Source organism: Pongo abelii, chromosome 13 (assembly GCF_028885655.2).
Source record: "Pongo abelii isolate AG06213 chromosome 13, NHGRI_mPonAbe1-v2.0_pri, whole genome shotgun sequence".
Classification (NCBI taxonomy): domain Eukaryota; kingdom Metazoa; phylum Chordata; class Mammalia; order Primates; family Hominidae; genus Pongo; species Pongo abelii.
In genome coordinates, this window is record NC_071998.2 from 71,457,660 (window position 1) to 71,474,732 (window position 17,073).

The window sequence follows — 17,073 nt, forward strand, 5'->3', positions numbered from 1 at the left end:
ATATAAAAATTTGAGGCATCACTGAATATTTTATCAGGGTTCATTAGGAACTGAACAATAATGATGAGTCAATCTTGAGTGCAATGAGAAAGCAACTGCTTCTTTGTGCACAGAAAATGCCACACAGGTTCATTTGAGTAAGAGGGATATTGTTACTATTGTTGAGACTTAGCCAATTTTGTCATTGCAATGGCAAGTTTACATCCAAAGCATATTTAGAATTTGCTCTTAATCATCAGCTTCATTGTATAACAAAGACTTTCTAATACAATCTTAATCACATATTAGGATCTAGGAGACACTTGGCTAAACCAGTACAAATCTAGCCACTCTGATAATGACATGACCCTAAAATAAAGATTGAGGTTCTGGGGTAAAAACACTCCTAAGGAATTTTCTGTTGGTAGGTATTAGCTAGTATGATGGTCCCTTTCAAGTCACTAAAATAAGATAGTGCTTCAGTGTACGTAACAGTGGCTGAAATTAGCCTGGCATATCAAATGAGCCAATAACTTAAAAAGAAGGTGACTTTACAGACTTAAAATGAATGTGAAGTTGGCATAAGCAACATCAAGATATATTTACTTAGCTCCTACAATGCAACATGCCACATGGCTGCAGATATAAATAGGAGCACAATTTCTTGCCTCAAACAGTCCAAAAACAGTTAACATCTATTTGGTAATGTGGTAGAGCCCAGCTAGATGTTCACCAATTCCTTTTTTTCTTTTTCCTGGATGCTAAGAAACACCACATCTTCCAGTTTCCTTTGCAGTTAGCTTGCTGCTGTGTAATTTGATGCTGCCAAAAGCAACGTAAGTGGGAAATTATGTATACCACTTCCAGGCCAGCCACGAAACAGACTTTCCCATTTTTCTTACTATGGCTATTTCATGTTGAATGCAAGAGTTTCAGCAAAGTCCAGTGAAGATGTAGAAGCTAGCAGCATCACAAGCTGGAAAGCTACTTGATCCCTGAATTACCATGCAGAAGGCTGCCTAGGAAACACCCAAGCAAACTACAGCATAATTTAGAAAAATATTGTTGAAATTTAGGGACTGATTAACATAACTAAAGAAGCAACTATTACATGTTACACACTGAGGGTGGGACAAATAAAGGAAGACTATAAGTGAGGCTAAATTTTAATCAATCATGATGAAAAAGCAGTCCTTAAGCAGAAACAAAGAGCCAGAAGTTATGGGCAGGGTCCACACTGTAGGAAAGTAAAAGCAGAAATGCTCACATTTACAAAGGAGTAAAAGAGTCAACTTGGTTGAGGATTGGTGTAGGAAGAGTTGAGGTTGGAAAATAAGTAGAGGTCAGATTACATAAAATAAATGATAAGAAGAAGTTGGTATTCCTATATGCCAGAGGTCAGCAATTTTTTCTTTTTCTCTAAGGGGCCAGATAGTAAATATGTTAAGTTTTTCAGGCCACGCCATCTCCATTACAACTATTCAGCTCTGCCATGGTAGGTGAAAGAAGACATAGATATTATATCAAGAAATCAATGTGTCTGTGTCCCAATAACACCATATATGAATGCTAAAATTTAAATTTCATGTAATTTTCACATATCCGAAGATAGCATTATTCTTTTGATTTTTTTGAAATCATTAAAAATGTAAAAACCATTCTTGGCTGACAGGCCATACAAAAGCAGGCAAGGTGTCAGATGTGACCCATAATTTGTCAAACCCTGATACATGCAATGGAGCATCACAGGAGTTTTCAGAAAATGGAGTAAGGACAGGGGCACTAGTGATAATTAGTGTTGTACATCTTAACCTGGCCAAGTGCACAAATGGGTATTTTTAGAAGGGCAACTGGAGAAAAAGAGACTAAGAAGCACACCAATGCCAGTGTATACAGGCTTGGATTATTTTGTTAATCAGAAAGGAAGGGACAAGATAGATAATAATAGAGGAGAGCATCAAGATTTACTGAATACTTTAAGACCAGATAATTGAAAGAATAATGACATCAATAACTAGATTAGAACAACCTAGAGGGTACAGATTAGGCCAGGTCACCAATTCCTAACCCAACAAAGATAGAATACTATATTATTAACATCTCAAGTGGCACACATAATTCATTTTTATATCTGTGTAGATTTTCCTGTTGTGGTCTCTCATAATTTATCTCTGAAATACCCTGTGATGGTTAACATTAGGCATCAGCTTGACTTGAGTTGAGGGATGCCCAGATGGCTTGTGAAACATTGTTTTTAGGTGTGAGGGTATTGCTAGAGGAGATTGACATTTGAGCTGATGGACTGGGAGAGGAAGACCCACTCTCAATATGGGTGGCCAGCATCCGATGGACTGCCAGCATGGCTAGAACAGAGCAGGTGGAAGAAAGTGGGATAAGTTTGCTTGCTGAGTCTTCTGGCTCTATTTCTTCTTCCTCTGTCAGACGCTTGCTTCTGCTCCTCCTGTCTTTAGACATCAGACTCCAGGTTCTTCACCCTTTGGACTCGGGTATTTGCACCAGCAGCTTCCTGGGGCCTCTCTGGCCTTTGGTGACAGACTGAAGGCTGCACCGTTAGCTTCCCTGATTTTGAGGCTTTTGCAGTTGGACTGAGCTACTACCGGCTTCTCTCTTTCCCCAGTTTACAGATGGCCTATGGTGGGACTTTGTCTTGTAATCGCATGAGCCAATTCTTCTTAATAAAATCTCTTTTATAAATACATATATCATATTGGCTCTGTCCCTCTGGAGAAACCTGACTAATGCAGACCAATATCCAGAAGAAAACAAAAGCTGATGACAATGAGGCTAATAATTGCCAGGATCTGAGGATTTTCATAAACTACAAATCAGTGGAGAATACTGGGAAGAAATTAGATATTTTACCTATGTTTTCCCCACATGACTCAAAGATAGTAAGAACATGAATTTGCCCTCCCACAAAATATATGCCTAGGGTGCTCTGAATCCTGTGGTGTAGTCCAACTGTGATAGATAGATAGATAGACAGACAGACAGATATATAGACAGACAGAGGTTGACAAACTTTTGTGGATAGTGCCAGATAATAAATAGTCTACGTTTTGCACCTAATAAAGTCTTTCTGCAACTACTCAACTCTGCCATTGTAGCATGAAAGCAGCTATAGACATTATGTAAACAACGGGCAAGACTGTCATTCAATAAAACTTTATTTTATAAGATCAGATGATGTCTTATAGTTTGGTGACCCTTGCTCTATGGCACATCTGGATTTTGTCTTGTTGTGCTCTTTCCAAGTGGCCTGAGCAATCTTTTTTGTCCCCTACCACTCCCGAGCTACCATCCATTCATTACTGCCAGTATCACCGTGACTGTCATTTAATCTCATTCATCCTTAAATTTCACTTTACTTTTTACTTTCTCTGGAAAGCTGTCCCTGGCCTCACTGATAAAATAAGATTACTCACCTCATGCCTATTTCCTTTCTCTTCCATTGCACACATCCCAAATATAATTTATCTTTTAATATTTGCTTTTGTCAGCTAGACTTTCAACTCTACAAGGCAAGGGCTGTATCTGTCATCGATGCTCAGCAAAGCTCAGTATGTAATGATGCTCAATAGACAGTGGTTGAATATAATTCAATAAAATTGAAATGGGCTGAATTAAGAGAGAAGAAAGAGTCAGTTTAAAACTTAATACTTAAGAAAAAGCAATTTTACAAAAAAAAAAGCAATAGTATAATTAAAAGTAATTTTATAAAGTGAAGAATAAAGGAAAACAAGAAGTTTTATCAAAAGAAGGCTTAAAATAAAAGAAAATCTGTATGTAACGTACTTTGGAAAAATACAAAATACAAGAATAATAAAAATATTCTCAAACATACTGAGAGAAAAAATACATAAAAATTTTAAAATTTGTAAGGGTTTATCATCAAACTTATTTTGCAGTCTCAAATATTACCTAACAATATGTTAATAATCATGTATCTTAAAAGGAAAAGTTTATAAATCTAAACTTTTATTGCTATCTAATTTGTTATTTACATGCGAAAGCATTTTTTCCAGATATGTCAGAGTTTAGATATGCCAACTTTTACCTTTCTTGCAAAAAAATTACATTTTATACAACCTACAGTTAACCAAGTGATGAACCAAAAATGATACGTAATAATAAACAATTAAAAATGTCAAACTTGTATTAAATCCAGTTAAATGTAGAAAAGAATTGAATCTTACTAAATGTGAATTGAATGCAAATAATTCTACAAGCAGGATATTTGTAACATGATTATATGATCATCTAATAGCAGTAATCTGTTCCTCATATCCAAACTTCTATATACAAAATCTGGGACTAGAATGAAAAGTGAAACTAAAAGTTTCAAAAATGCTTCATTATATCTGAGTGGAGCTCAGGAGATATTTTTTAATTTTCATCTTATTTTAATAACTAGGGACATATAGGGAAAACTTTAAAAATTTTTTAAATAAAACCATGAGAATAATTGAAAGCAATGTTAGTAACTGCCAAATCATTTGAAAAAGTAAAAATAAATCAAGTTTGTGTAGTAAAATATCAAAAACAAGGAAACATAAAATGATAGAAAATAGATATTGGTTTAGTTGTTGAATGTTAATAGGCTGGCATTCTGTCTTAAAAATCAATGATCCTCATACTGTATTAAAACCAAGTCTCATAGGCATTTCTGTAATGAAGATATACGAATAGCTAATAAGCATATGAAAAGATGTCAAATATTCTTAATCATCAGGGAAATGCAAATAAACACCACAGTAAGATACTATGTCACATTTACTAGGGTAAGAAAAATAATAATAATAATAATAATAATAAGTCAGATAATACAGTGTCGGCAAGGGTGTATAGAAATTGCAACTCTCATATATTGCCAGTGGGAAAGTAAAACGTGCAACCACTTTGGAAAACAGTCTGGCAATTCCGCACAAAAGCTGAACAAGGAGTTAGCATTTGACTCAGATCCCACTCCTAGGTATATACCCAGGAAAAATGGAAGCATAAATCCACACAAAAGCTTGTGCACAAATGATCACAACATCATTATTCATCACAGCCGGAAAGTAAAAAGACCCAAATGTCTATCAGTTGATGAATAGATAAGCAAGAGGTAGTATATGTTTATAATAAAAAGGGATGGGTGACTGGTACATGTTACAACACGAATGAGCCTTGAAAATATTCTGTTAAATGGAAGAAACGAAACACAAAAGGCCACACATTGTAAAATTCCATTTATACGAAATATCCTATAACAGGAAAATCTATATAGAAAGAAAGTAGGTTAGTTTTGCATAGGGATAGGGATAGGGTGATTGGGAGATAATGATGAAAGGGTACAGAATTTTGCTCTGGGGTGATAAAATTGTTCTAAAATTATGGTGATGATTTTACAACTTTTTTTTTTTTTTTTTTTTTTTCTGAGACGGAGTCTTGCTCTGTCGCCCATTCTGGAGTGCAGTGGCGCGATCTCGGCTCACTGCAAGCTCCGCCTCCCAGGTTCACAGCATTCTCCTGCCTCAGCCTCCTAAGTAGCTGGGACTACAGGCACCGGCCACCACGCCCAGCTAATTTTTTATATTTTTAGTAGAGACAGGTTTTTACCATGTTAGCCAGGATGGTCTCGATCTCCTGACCTCGTGATTCGCCCTCCTCGGCCTCCCAAAGTGCTAGGATTACAGGCGTGAGCCACCGCACCCGGACGATTTTACAACTCATTGCCAATACTAAAAGCTATTAAATTCTATACTTCAAATGGTTGAATTGTATGATATATAATTTATATCTCAATAAAGCTGTTACCAAAAAACGTAAAATAACTATGAGCTATTTTGAAAAGGTAAATAGACAGAATAAGATTTAGCAAAGATCAGCAGGTAAATTAAAGGAACTAGTGGGGTTAAGCATATTAATTTCAGATAAAGGGGAATATGAGGGAAAAAGTAATTAAGTAAAATAAACAAGGCCATTTTATATTAATAAAATGGTGCAAACCAGCATAAAGATATAAAAGTTATCAACATTTGTGCTTACTAACATAATATTAAAATAGATGAGGGAAAATTAATAGATATACAAGAAAATATTAACTGAACCATAGTTTCTATAGAAGAGTACAACAAGAAAAGTATAATAAACAATAAAAAAGTCTGAGAGCAACAACATTTGAATAAATACCACAAGGTAGATTTTTTGAAGCATCCATCAAATATTTGCACAAATTTAAACCAATAACAGCAAAAAAAGTTAACAAAAACTTTACAGCATAAATTATACAGACTACATTCTCTAACAAAAGTGAAATAAAATTCAAAATTAGCATCCAGCTTTAAACTAATGCAGTATTTTGAAAATTAAAAATTATTGTGATAAATATTTCCAAAGGCAGTTCTCTTCCAAACTCTGAAAATTATTTCCAAAATCTATACTACTTCCTTTAAAAAGTATTTTCTAATGGCTCCAACCCAATACAGTCTTTCTCCTTATTATATCTGCTATTGCTTAGTCTAATTCACATGATTATTAACTTTTGGCCTTGCTTTCTAATATATGCTTTCTAATAATAATATATAGCCTTGATTCATGCATGTAAATTCCTGAAAGACAAAGATACTGCAATGAATTTCTTTATTATCACTATATTTAAATATCTTCCTGAACATAGAAAGTCAGTAAATGTTTATTAATTGATTTCATTGAAAAATTGAGAACAGAGTTGGCTGGAAATTAAGGAACAAGAGTTCTTGACCATTATTGGAAAGGCTTAATGACTCTCAGCATGTCACTTTACCTCCCTGGATTTTAATATCCTCCTTCATTAATTAGTATTAAAATGTTTCTAAAGTTCCTTCCAGTTCTAAAACGTGTGACTGAACTTACAGGGGAAGAAAAGACATCCTTCAGTACACCCGAAAATTCTCCTCTCTGTGCAGAAACACTGGTTCTTTGAATGTCAGGGACTGGAACAGATTGCACATTGTCGAGAAGAGAGTCACCCTCAATTACTCATCAATGGTGGAATTCTTTGTGGTTTACTCTCACTAACCTAGTGTTTCCTTAGTACCACCCACCTAGGTCCAAGGGGATATACATGTGTCTGAGTATGTGTGTATTTTTGCCTCTCTGACGACATTCCAAGACTAATATAAACACCTTTTAAATTACCCATTACTCTGTGTCACTTCTCTCTTCCACCAGAAAGAGGTTAGCCTATATTTACATTTGAATTTCTAATATTCTGCCCTTTCCACCACCTTTTTCTTTCTTAAATTCTGATTTCATCTCTTCTATAGGTGGCCCAAATTTCAATATTTCTTTAAATTTGTATATTGGCATAAGTGTCCTATACTTATTTAATATTATATTGAATTATATTTTTATTGTGATTATAATTAAATATAATGAATTACTTATTTAATATTTTACATAGGTAATATATTCTATTAATATAATTAATTTTAATTATTAATGCTATTGCATAAATAGAAAAAACTCAAAGGATATATCGCAAGAGATTAACTGGAAATGAGATTATGTGTGATTTTTATATTTTTCTCTTTGCGTTTCTGTTTTTCTACAATTTTATGGATTGCATACCCAATAATTATATATGCATTCACCCATACATACACCTTAGTTACTTGAACCAAAATCAAAAACCTTTACACAACTCTTTACTATTCTTAATTTCACTTTACGAGAAAACATCTCTTGATACATAAAAAGTCCAGATAAATACATATAAATATACTCTAAAAACAAATATTTTAATATGTAAGTGGTTTTAAGTTACTGACATTAATCGTTAAGTTAATAATAACCTTGATCCTGTGAGACAGTCAGAATATGCTCATTTTCAGCATAGTACACTTGCTAAGGCAGCCAAGTGGAAAAGTATACTTGAACAAGATTTTCAATGATCATGGGCAAAATAAAAAGACATAGTTAACCAGAATATTCAATTAGTCAGAATATATTCTTTAAATATCTATTAGTCAGGCAAGTTTCACTTTTCAGGGCCTTGTATCAAAGCTTTTTTTTAAATTATAAAAACCCATAAACAATTCTAATTATTCACATTTACAAATTAAACACCAAAGTCCATTCCCAGATTAAAACAGAATCTAAATTGATGTGCTCTTACCAAGACTTTATGTGATCATTATCCATCCCTTCCTGCTATTGCTGAACTTAAATGAGCCCCTCCAATAAAGCCTATTTTACTGGGTATGCTTCCATAAAACATTCACATTTTATCATATAGTAAAGTTAGAATTTATGCTAAATATTATTTCCCTAAAGATAAATTCAAGTGAATCAAATATTAAATGATGTAGCAAAGAGTATTATTATAAAACTAAATTCCTCCAAATGTATTAATAGTCTTTAATGTTGCTAAGTAAATGGCTGTGATGTTTTCTTTTTAATACTTCGGTTTCATTAAGGCTGTCAGTAAGCCTAATTCTCTCTCATTTCTGCCAATTCCTATTAGATACAAAGAGAAGTACATTGTGTTTATGAGACTAGGGTTCCATTTCTACTAAGCATATAAAAGCTTCTATTAATCTCTCTTAACAGTTATTGAATTTGCCTTTGAATGTTTGCTAAAACAATGATGGACATTCATTAACAAGAGGATAGACTCTCACAGTTTGCATATGTTAGTTCCAGAACTTTCTTCAATCAAACTCAAGCAACTAAAGGAAGAAAAATGTGTCACGTACATAAAACATTTTACTCGGACTTAAAATGCTTTTATTTCAACTTCAATTTATTTCCACTAAGGCTTCAGTGGTAGGAAGGAAGATGGAGAATATTCGTTTTACTGCCTTAACAAATTACCACAAATTTAGCAGCTTAAAGCAACACTCATTTATTAGCTGACACTTTGGTAAGTCAGAAATCCCAGCGAGTTCAACTGGGTTCTATACTCAGAGTCTCATACGGCCATAATCAATGTGTCACTGGATGGGTCCTTATCTGGAGGCGCTGGAAAAAATATTTGCTTTTACATTTATTTAAGTAGTTGGCAGAATTCAGTTCCTTGAGGAGGTCAGACTGGGTCTGCCTTTTCTAGCTGGCTATTGGCTGTGAGGTGGGTAAGATACTTGTCTGCGTTTGTTGGCGTATGGCCCCCTCTATCTTTTAAATTAGCAAGACAGCATCAAATCCCTCTGACCTCTCTGATCAGCTGGAGAAAATTCTCTGCTTTTAAAGGGGTTTATGAGATTGGCAGACCTACCCAGGTGGATAATCTCCCTAACTCAAGGTCATCTGTGCCATATAACACAACATAATCATGGAAGTGATATTAATACCTCATTATAATCACAGGTTTTGGGAATTAGCATGCGGAATGTTGGGTGGCATTTTTACAATTTTGCCTGCTGGGGAATTGGAAAAATTGAGATTAGGAGTATATGCAGGCTTTAAATGTCAGATTCTATAAACACAGAAGCCAGAGCAAAGATCTCTTTCTGGCAGAGGGGCATTCAGGAACATCTCCTAATGTTAATCCCATACTAATATTAGAAAAGGAGCATCAGGCCTTAAGCGTTATTTGCATTATTTGCAAGTGTCAATGAGCTTGGAATTCTTTTCAAGTAGATAAAGAAAAAAAATTCAAGAGAGCAAAGAAAGAGGAAACAGTGCAAAATGGCTAAAGTCTTGCAGTTGAATGACTCCTGTTCGGGAACTCTGGGTGGAGTTATTAAAGATTCAAGATTGAGAAAACTGGGGTTCAGAATTAAATCCAATTCTGAAAACTACAAGGTCATGGAGGCACTTCCTATACGACTTTGAGTCACTAGGGTTCAAGTCAGGGATGCCATTACAGAGTAATCAGGGGACAAGATAAGGTACTGGTTACTGAAGGACTGACTCGGAACGAAGCAAGTCAGCTGTTCTGGCACCAGGATCCCAGGTGTTCAGGATCACAGCACAATTAGCATCTAACCTGACTCAGAGTTTAGTCACTAATTTACTAACCCAAGGCTCACGGTACACCCACTTCCCAGGCCCTTGACCACTTTCAGATTCGGGGTAGGGCTGGACATACAAGTAAGTGACCCCATCTGCAGGGCAGGGGACAGCTAGACCAGATGTCACAGAACTGTCAATGTAAAGTATAAATTCCTCTCTTTCATTCTCTCTTCTCCCGCTTTCCTCCGGTTCATATTACCAAATGCCATACGCCCAGCTTTAAAAGATGCTGAAATAAACTCCCTTTTCTGATTATTGGAGATGCTGGTGCACACAGGGCAATAACAACAAGGTCAGCAGGTCTATGAGAACCCCAAAGGGGTGCTGGGGCTGAGGAGTGTTAAGAGAGGAAGGGAGCATACAGAAGGTCTCTCCAGGATTTTTTATTCGTGTCTTTTCTCTCCTTAGAGGTCTTGTGGAGCACAGAGAGAGAGACCCAGGAGGCCTGAGACTTGCTGGGAGCCTCTCATCATGTAGATGAGTCATTAAAACACACTGCATCATTTAAGAATTACTCTTCAAAAATGGCCCTACTCCAAAATGCTCCCATTATTTTATACTGTCTGATTTGTAAAATATATTGGGTCAGGGATGGTGGTGTCAAAGTATTAAATTAAATTTGGCCGAAGGCCATCTCTGAACTTTGAGTCTTTACTTAAGGAACTACAACTGAACTTAGTACCTAGACAAACTGAAACCTAACTTAGGAGTACATTTTTGTGTAACAGATAGATCTGAGCCAATCAGAAGAAGCTGAGCTTCAGCCAATCACAGGCTGCCAACAGATCAGATATGTGCAAATAAGGCAAAAGCCCAGCTGTAACCAATGGAACTATTTCTGTACATGACTTGCCTCTTCTGTCTATAAATACTTACGGCCCACTTGCAGAGCAGAACTCTCTGAATCTCTTCTGGTTCTGAGTGCTGCAAGATTCATGAATCATTCTTTGTTCAGATGAACTCTGCTATATCTAATTTGTCTAAAGCTTCTCTTTTCACGGGTTTCATTCATTTCCTACAATTTTGTAAAACAAAATTGTATACCAAATAGCACCATGGCCTCCTACTGCAGAGTAAAGAATGGGAATGAACCTTTTACTCCGAGCACCTTTCCTGGGATTTCACATTCCTGATACAAAAAGCCAATAGATCCCCTTCTGGGGTCTGCTTTTGTGGGAAGTTTTTATTGGTTTGTTTTGTCCCCAAGCTATTGAAATAGGTCATGTTTCTTTCTGGTTAACCATTAGGTATTACAACCTAAACACAATATCCATGATTGTGTTGATGGAACAGATGTGAGGACAGTGAGGGCAGGGACGGGGGCTGAGGGGATGATTTGTCCCTGCAGAGTGCAAAAAAGAAACAAGAGGCCTGTGAGTTGTTTCTAGTAGTTTGTGGTAAAGAGAACCCTGTGTCGTGCTCTGAGACTCCAGGGTTTTAAGACAAGTGGTGTGCTGCTTCAGGGCATTTATGTTTAAAAAGCTCAGTGGAGCAAGAAAAGATAAGGAATACACAAAGATTAATTCTGAAGTTCTTGTTAAAACCAAACACTTTAATCCTAGAAAGAGAGGGTGGGGAAGAAACCCTTCTTCTAATACACTCAGCTGAGTTCATTTTCAAAATTACCAGAAGGCTGACACATGTGGCAGGAAGGAGGCGGGAGGGAGATGTGTTTAAAACAATTCCTTTTTCTGTGAATCAAGTTGCAGTGTATCTACTGTGGCCATTGTATCTGTCAAACATTAACAGATCTATTTTTTTGGAAATGATCACTACAACAATTTTGAGATTAACTTGATGAATCAAAAGAACTAGAGAAAAAAAACTGTTGTAAAAAATATGTGTGGAGAGGGGATATTTATTTCCTAGCATTTATTTTTTCATGCAGTTAGCTGTAAATGCAAAAACCAGGCAATAAGCAAGAATGGGTCATAGATGCCTTCATGAAAACTGAATGAAGGGTACATGCTCAAGACCAGTTCATGGCTTTGTGCACATGGTTTTGAGGCAATGCACATTTATTGCCCAAGTTTTATAAATTCATTATGTTATTCTGTCAACATTTCCTCAACTGGAATGTAAGTTTATAGGGGACAAATGATGTCTACTTTTTATTCTTCACAAACTGATTTACTCAAGAAGGGAGAGAGTAAGGAGATAAGGAAGTGGGGAGGAAAGGAGAAAGGGAGAAATGGGTGAGAAAAGCAAGGAAGAAACAGGAAGGAAAAGAGAGGAGAAAAGAGAGTACAGATTTGGTGATTCACTGTAGTTTACCAAGGGAAATTAGAACTGGAAATGTCCATTGCTCTTTGATCACGTGCACGCACGTTTTATCACAGGAGTCTGATCATGCAAAACTGGAGTCTACAACACAACAACCTTTCAGGAGTCAGCCTCCTAAGAAAAAAGCTTTGCCTTGTGTCAGTCATTAAATTTGGGAGCAGACTCTGGAAAGATCCCCTGAAGCATCTATATACAATTAGTAGATAGGAGACTCTTTTACAGGGTGGCCACTGTAGAGCAGTTCATTTTGGAGCTTGTTGTTTTAAGCTATAAACATGACCCGAGGGAAATTATGCTAAACAAAAGGATTATTATTTCTTGATAGTAGCTCAAAGCCAGTGAGCCCCTAAAACAGACTCTGACATATGGCCTTATAGTATGTGTATTTGATATTTTATTTGGAGATGCCCACACAGTACAAACAGCAGCCTTCTGCTATTATCAGGCGACCATTGTTACAAAAGCACAACACATTGGTATATGCTTCACCTGCTGCCAAAGAGGTCCTTTGAGGAGAGAGATACAGAAGGCCACACAAGCTTGCTCCTGTTATCACCAAGTCTGAGAAAAGATAACTCAAGAGCTTGAAGTATCTATAATCTGTTCTGCATTTAGTTGGCATATTGCAGATATCTGCCCCAAATTCAATCTGAGAAACAAGAAAGTTAAGATAAATTAGGGGAGTATAATTATAAGGATTACTAAGGAAACATCCAGGATATATTTAGATAATTTTGGAAGTAATAAAATGGATTTATGTTCTTTCCAGAACCAACCAGAGGCTTTGTTCAAGTCCACAACTGCAAGCTGGTAGTATGTATAGTGTCACTCTCACTTCCTGTACCGACTGTATACACATTGCTGCTTACCCATAGCACTCTCTTCCCCACTAGGGCAGAAGAAACTTCTAGGTCTTTTTTAAATAAAATCCTCCTGGAAGCTTCCTCCAATCATTCTGAGTTGATCCACAAGTGAAAAATCTATTTGCCATCATTTGACTAAACTGTAATTTCAGAATTCTTCATGGATCTCCCCTGAGCTGCACACAAACCCCATGTTAAACACAATCATCTTTGACAGCTGATAATAGTTTGTAAATTGTATCTTTCAAGCAATGAAGATCTTTTTCTATAATTCAGATTGCACCCTATTTTATGCCTCAAGTTTTCTCATCTTGATCATTTACTCTCTAGATTTTAATGTCTTTATGTTAATTCTGCAGTTCAAGAAATAGGCTCAATCAAGTCATGTGGTGGTTTTCAAGAATGTCAAGTTACTAAGAGTCTGGCTTTAATTGTCCGTTAGGAATAAAATAAAAAGTTTGTTGATTCTCAATTATGACGTTTCATTCTAAAATGTGGGAGATGTTCTCTGGGATGAAAGTGAGTCATTTAACATTTATGTTTCTCAACTGATATCCACTGAGGGAAAGCATACACCAATTAATGGAAAGGATCTGTCTAGAGATAAGAAGCATCAAAAAGAAATCTGGAGAACTTCATTCTGACTTCAAACCACATAAATGAAAGACTTGCAAGCATTATCCCTAATGTAGCCAATGCACAGTGTCCAACTCCGTAATTATGCCTTACAGCCAAAAAAGTGAGCTGCCAGAGCTTTAAGCTAAATGCCACTCCAGCTGTATTATTCACTCTGAAGAAGGAACTACCTCTAGGAAGGTGCTTTATAGTGCCTTTAAAAAGGTAGATTCTATACCTTTAATGCCTTCTTTCTTAATTCTTATCCCCAATATTAATACTTCAAATTTAGTAAGACTTATGGAGCTAAATGGATAAAAAATTTTAATTAAAATTATGTCTACAAACTGACCAATTTATTTATAGTTTTGAACCCCCCATGGACATAATATTGCTGCTAAACCACAAACCACTGGAAAATCAGAGTGAAACCTCATTGACTTGATGACTTACTCTCATCCCATATCAAGTTGACAACTTTCTTGCTGAGGGACCTTGAAGAAGACACTGAACCTCTAAAACTCAATTTAAAAAAATATTAAAGAAAGTTTGTCTATGTTCCATGGACTCTACTAGACCCTTGATAAAAATATGAATTTTTATCCTCAGTCAGAGGAAAATTGGACTGTCACAGCATTAGCTTGATTTTCTATTTATGTAATATTCCATTAATGAGAGTTAAGGACATGGTTTTACCTATCAAGAAATTAGTGTTTTAGGAAAAAAATATATATATATATATATAAATATATAGAGACCAAAATGGTCTCTATATACACACATATAAGTATGTCTATATACATATATATGTGTGTATATACATACATGCATACATATACATATATATGTATACACACACACATATATATGTATGTGTGTGTGTGTGTATGTGTGTGTATATATATATAGAGAGAGAGAGAGACATACCACCCAAAGACAAAGGCAACCAGGAATTCAGATACAAACAAAAAGAGACAAAACTAATTTTTGGAGAAAATGTCATGTGCCAAAGCCTGAATGAGCGGAGATGCTGGTAGCTTAAGAATAAAGAAGTGACATGGAAAACTCAAAATGATGTGATAAAAGCTCCTTCATCAAAACAAAATTCTTGCTCCCAACACAGATGAGATAGGGAAACCACTTGAGAGTAGGGAGCAGAGGAGAAGCACGATCCAATGGTAGAGAAAAGAAATGTTTTTGCTTGAGAATGAATCACTGACTGCAGAAAATAGTAAGATATGTTGATAGGAAGTAATTTTTATTAATTGCTCAGTGGACAAACTTATTTCAGTACCTTCCATGTTCTAGGTTCTATGACAGTTAGAAGTTTAAAGACCTACTTTAGTGGAGGGAAAAATAGGAGAACTTTGTGATTGATGGGTGATAGAGATTTGCCCAGGGCACACACCTGAAATACAGTGCCTGTTGGGACTGGAAGTAGAAAGAAAAGCTTCTCAGAAGAGGTTCCAGCTATTCTAAGGCTTGAAGAATGCATGGGAGTTACTGAAGCAAAGAAGAGAAAGAACATGGAGTTAAAGATGCTGAAGGCATTTCAGGAGCAACTCAAATAAAAATCGAAAGGAGATCTTAGGTTAGTGGTTCCCAGCCTGTGACATTTTAGGAGAAATCTACAGTATCACATTGAAACAAAATGTGTATGTTCCCCCATTCACATTGACTCTTATTTGGTAAGAATAAGCCCCTGAAATGATGGATGTTGTAAAGGAGCAGGACAACCACCAGCAGAAAAATTAGAACTATTTGGCCTTAAATCCTTGCTTTACAACTTCTACCTGTGTGGTCTGGGGCAATGACTTGACTTCCTTTAATCTCTATGGAGTCACTGACAGCAACCTCATAGGTGTACTGTGGTGATAAAATGATGTGATACATGATTAAGTCAGTGTAATGCCCTATTCAAATTCAGTGCATATGAAGTATTGATATTAGAATTATTATTAATGTAAATGAAAGAACATGAAACTTGGAATCTGGAGACATCATATGTGTGACATTATGCAAGTTGCTTAGCCATTCTGAAAATCATATTGCTTAATTATTTAAAAAGAAAAAACTTTTCAAACTTTGTAAGATTGTTTTAGGAATTAAATATGGCAACATTAAAAAAAACACTTAGCACAGGCAAAGACCCTATTGCATTTTACTTAAATCTGGGTCTGAAATACTCATATTGTAGAAACACAAAATTGTATATAAAAATGTGCTTTAATAAATAATAACAGCAAATACTTAAATGTTTATCTGTGTTGGGTATCTTAGGCATTTTTACATATACTTTCTCATTCAGTCCTAAAGATCACCTTTTTATTATCCCTGTTAATCCTGAGAAGTAGTTACTTACCTAAGGTCTCACAGCATTTTTTTTTTAACCATAAGAACACCTTCTTTAAAAGACTTCTAAATTTCCAAAGGTTCTTTGAGTAATAATAGAAAAGGATCTAAACTCTGGCTCTCGAAAGAAGAGCAGAGTCCTCCTATGAAACCAGCCCCAGCGATGCAGCATCATCATCTGTCAACCAACATTGAGGGTCTGTGTGAATTACCATAATGGTGCCTTTGAAAAGGCACAGAAATCTCTAACCTCTTAGAACTCACTCTGTAGTTTGGAGAGATAAAGCATGTAAACAGATTAGTCTTCTTGATGCAGTGTGTATCGAAGGTAGATTGATAGTGCAGTTATTAGTGTTAGATTAGTTCAGAGGAGATTAAGGCTGCATCTGGCTGGGATGATAAAGGAAACTTCCCAGAAGAGAACAGGGACTGAGCAATGGTTTGAAGAATGAGTAGGATCCTGATAGTCAGAGATGGATGGAAGGCATTCTAACTTGAGGATAACACATAAACTAACAATGGAAGAGGGGGGAAAAAAACGACACACACAAAAAATATTCTGGGGATGATGAGCAGGATTTTTGGACCCAAAAGATCCCATAGGACCATAGTGAACATTTGGGTAGGGCAGATAGGGACCACATGTGAGGCAGCCTTGACTATTAGCACTAATAATTATAACTACAATTGCAATAATTGTTAACAACTATCATTTGCCAGCATTCCTCATATGTCAGAAAAAAGGCCAGCACTTAAATATTTAATCCTCCCAATCACCTTATGAAGGAGGTATTATTATCTGCTTTGTAGAGATGAGGAAATTGAGGTTCATGAAGGCTAAGTGACTGTCCTAAAGTCACAAACTAATGAGGATCAGCCCTGGGACCCAAGCCCAGATCTACCTGATTACAAAGATGTGTTTTTCATGATGATAGTGCTGCTACTCCTCAAAAGTTTTTGGTATTTTTCTTGCAAAGAAAAG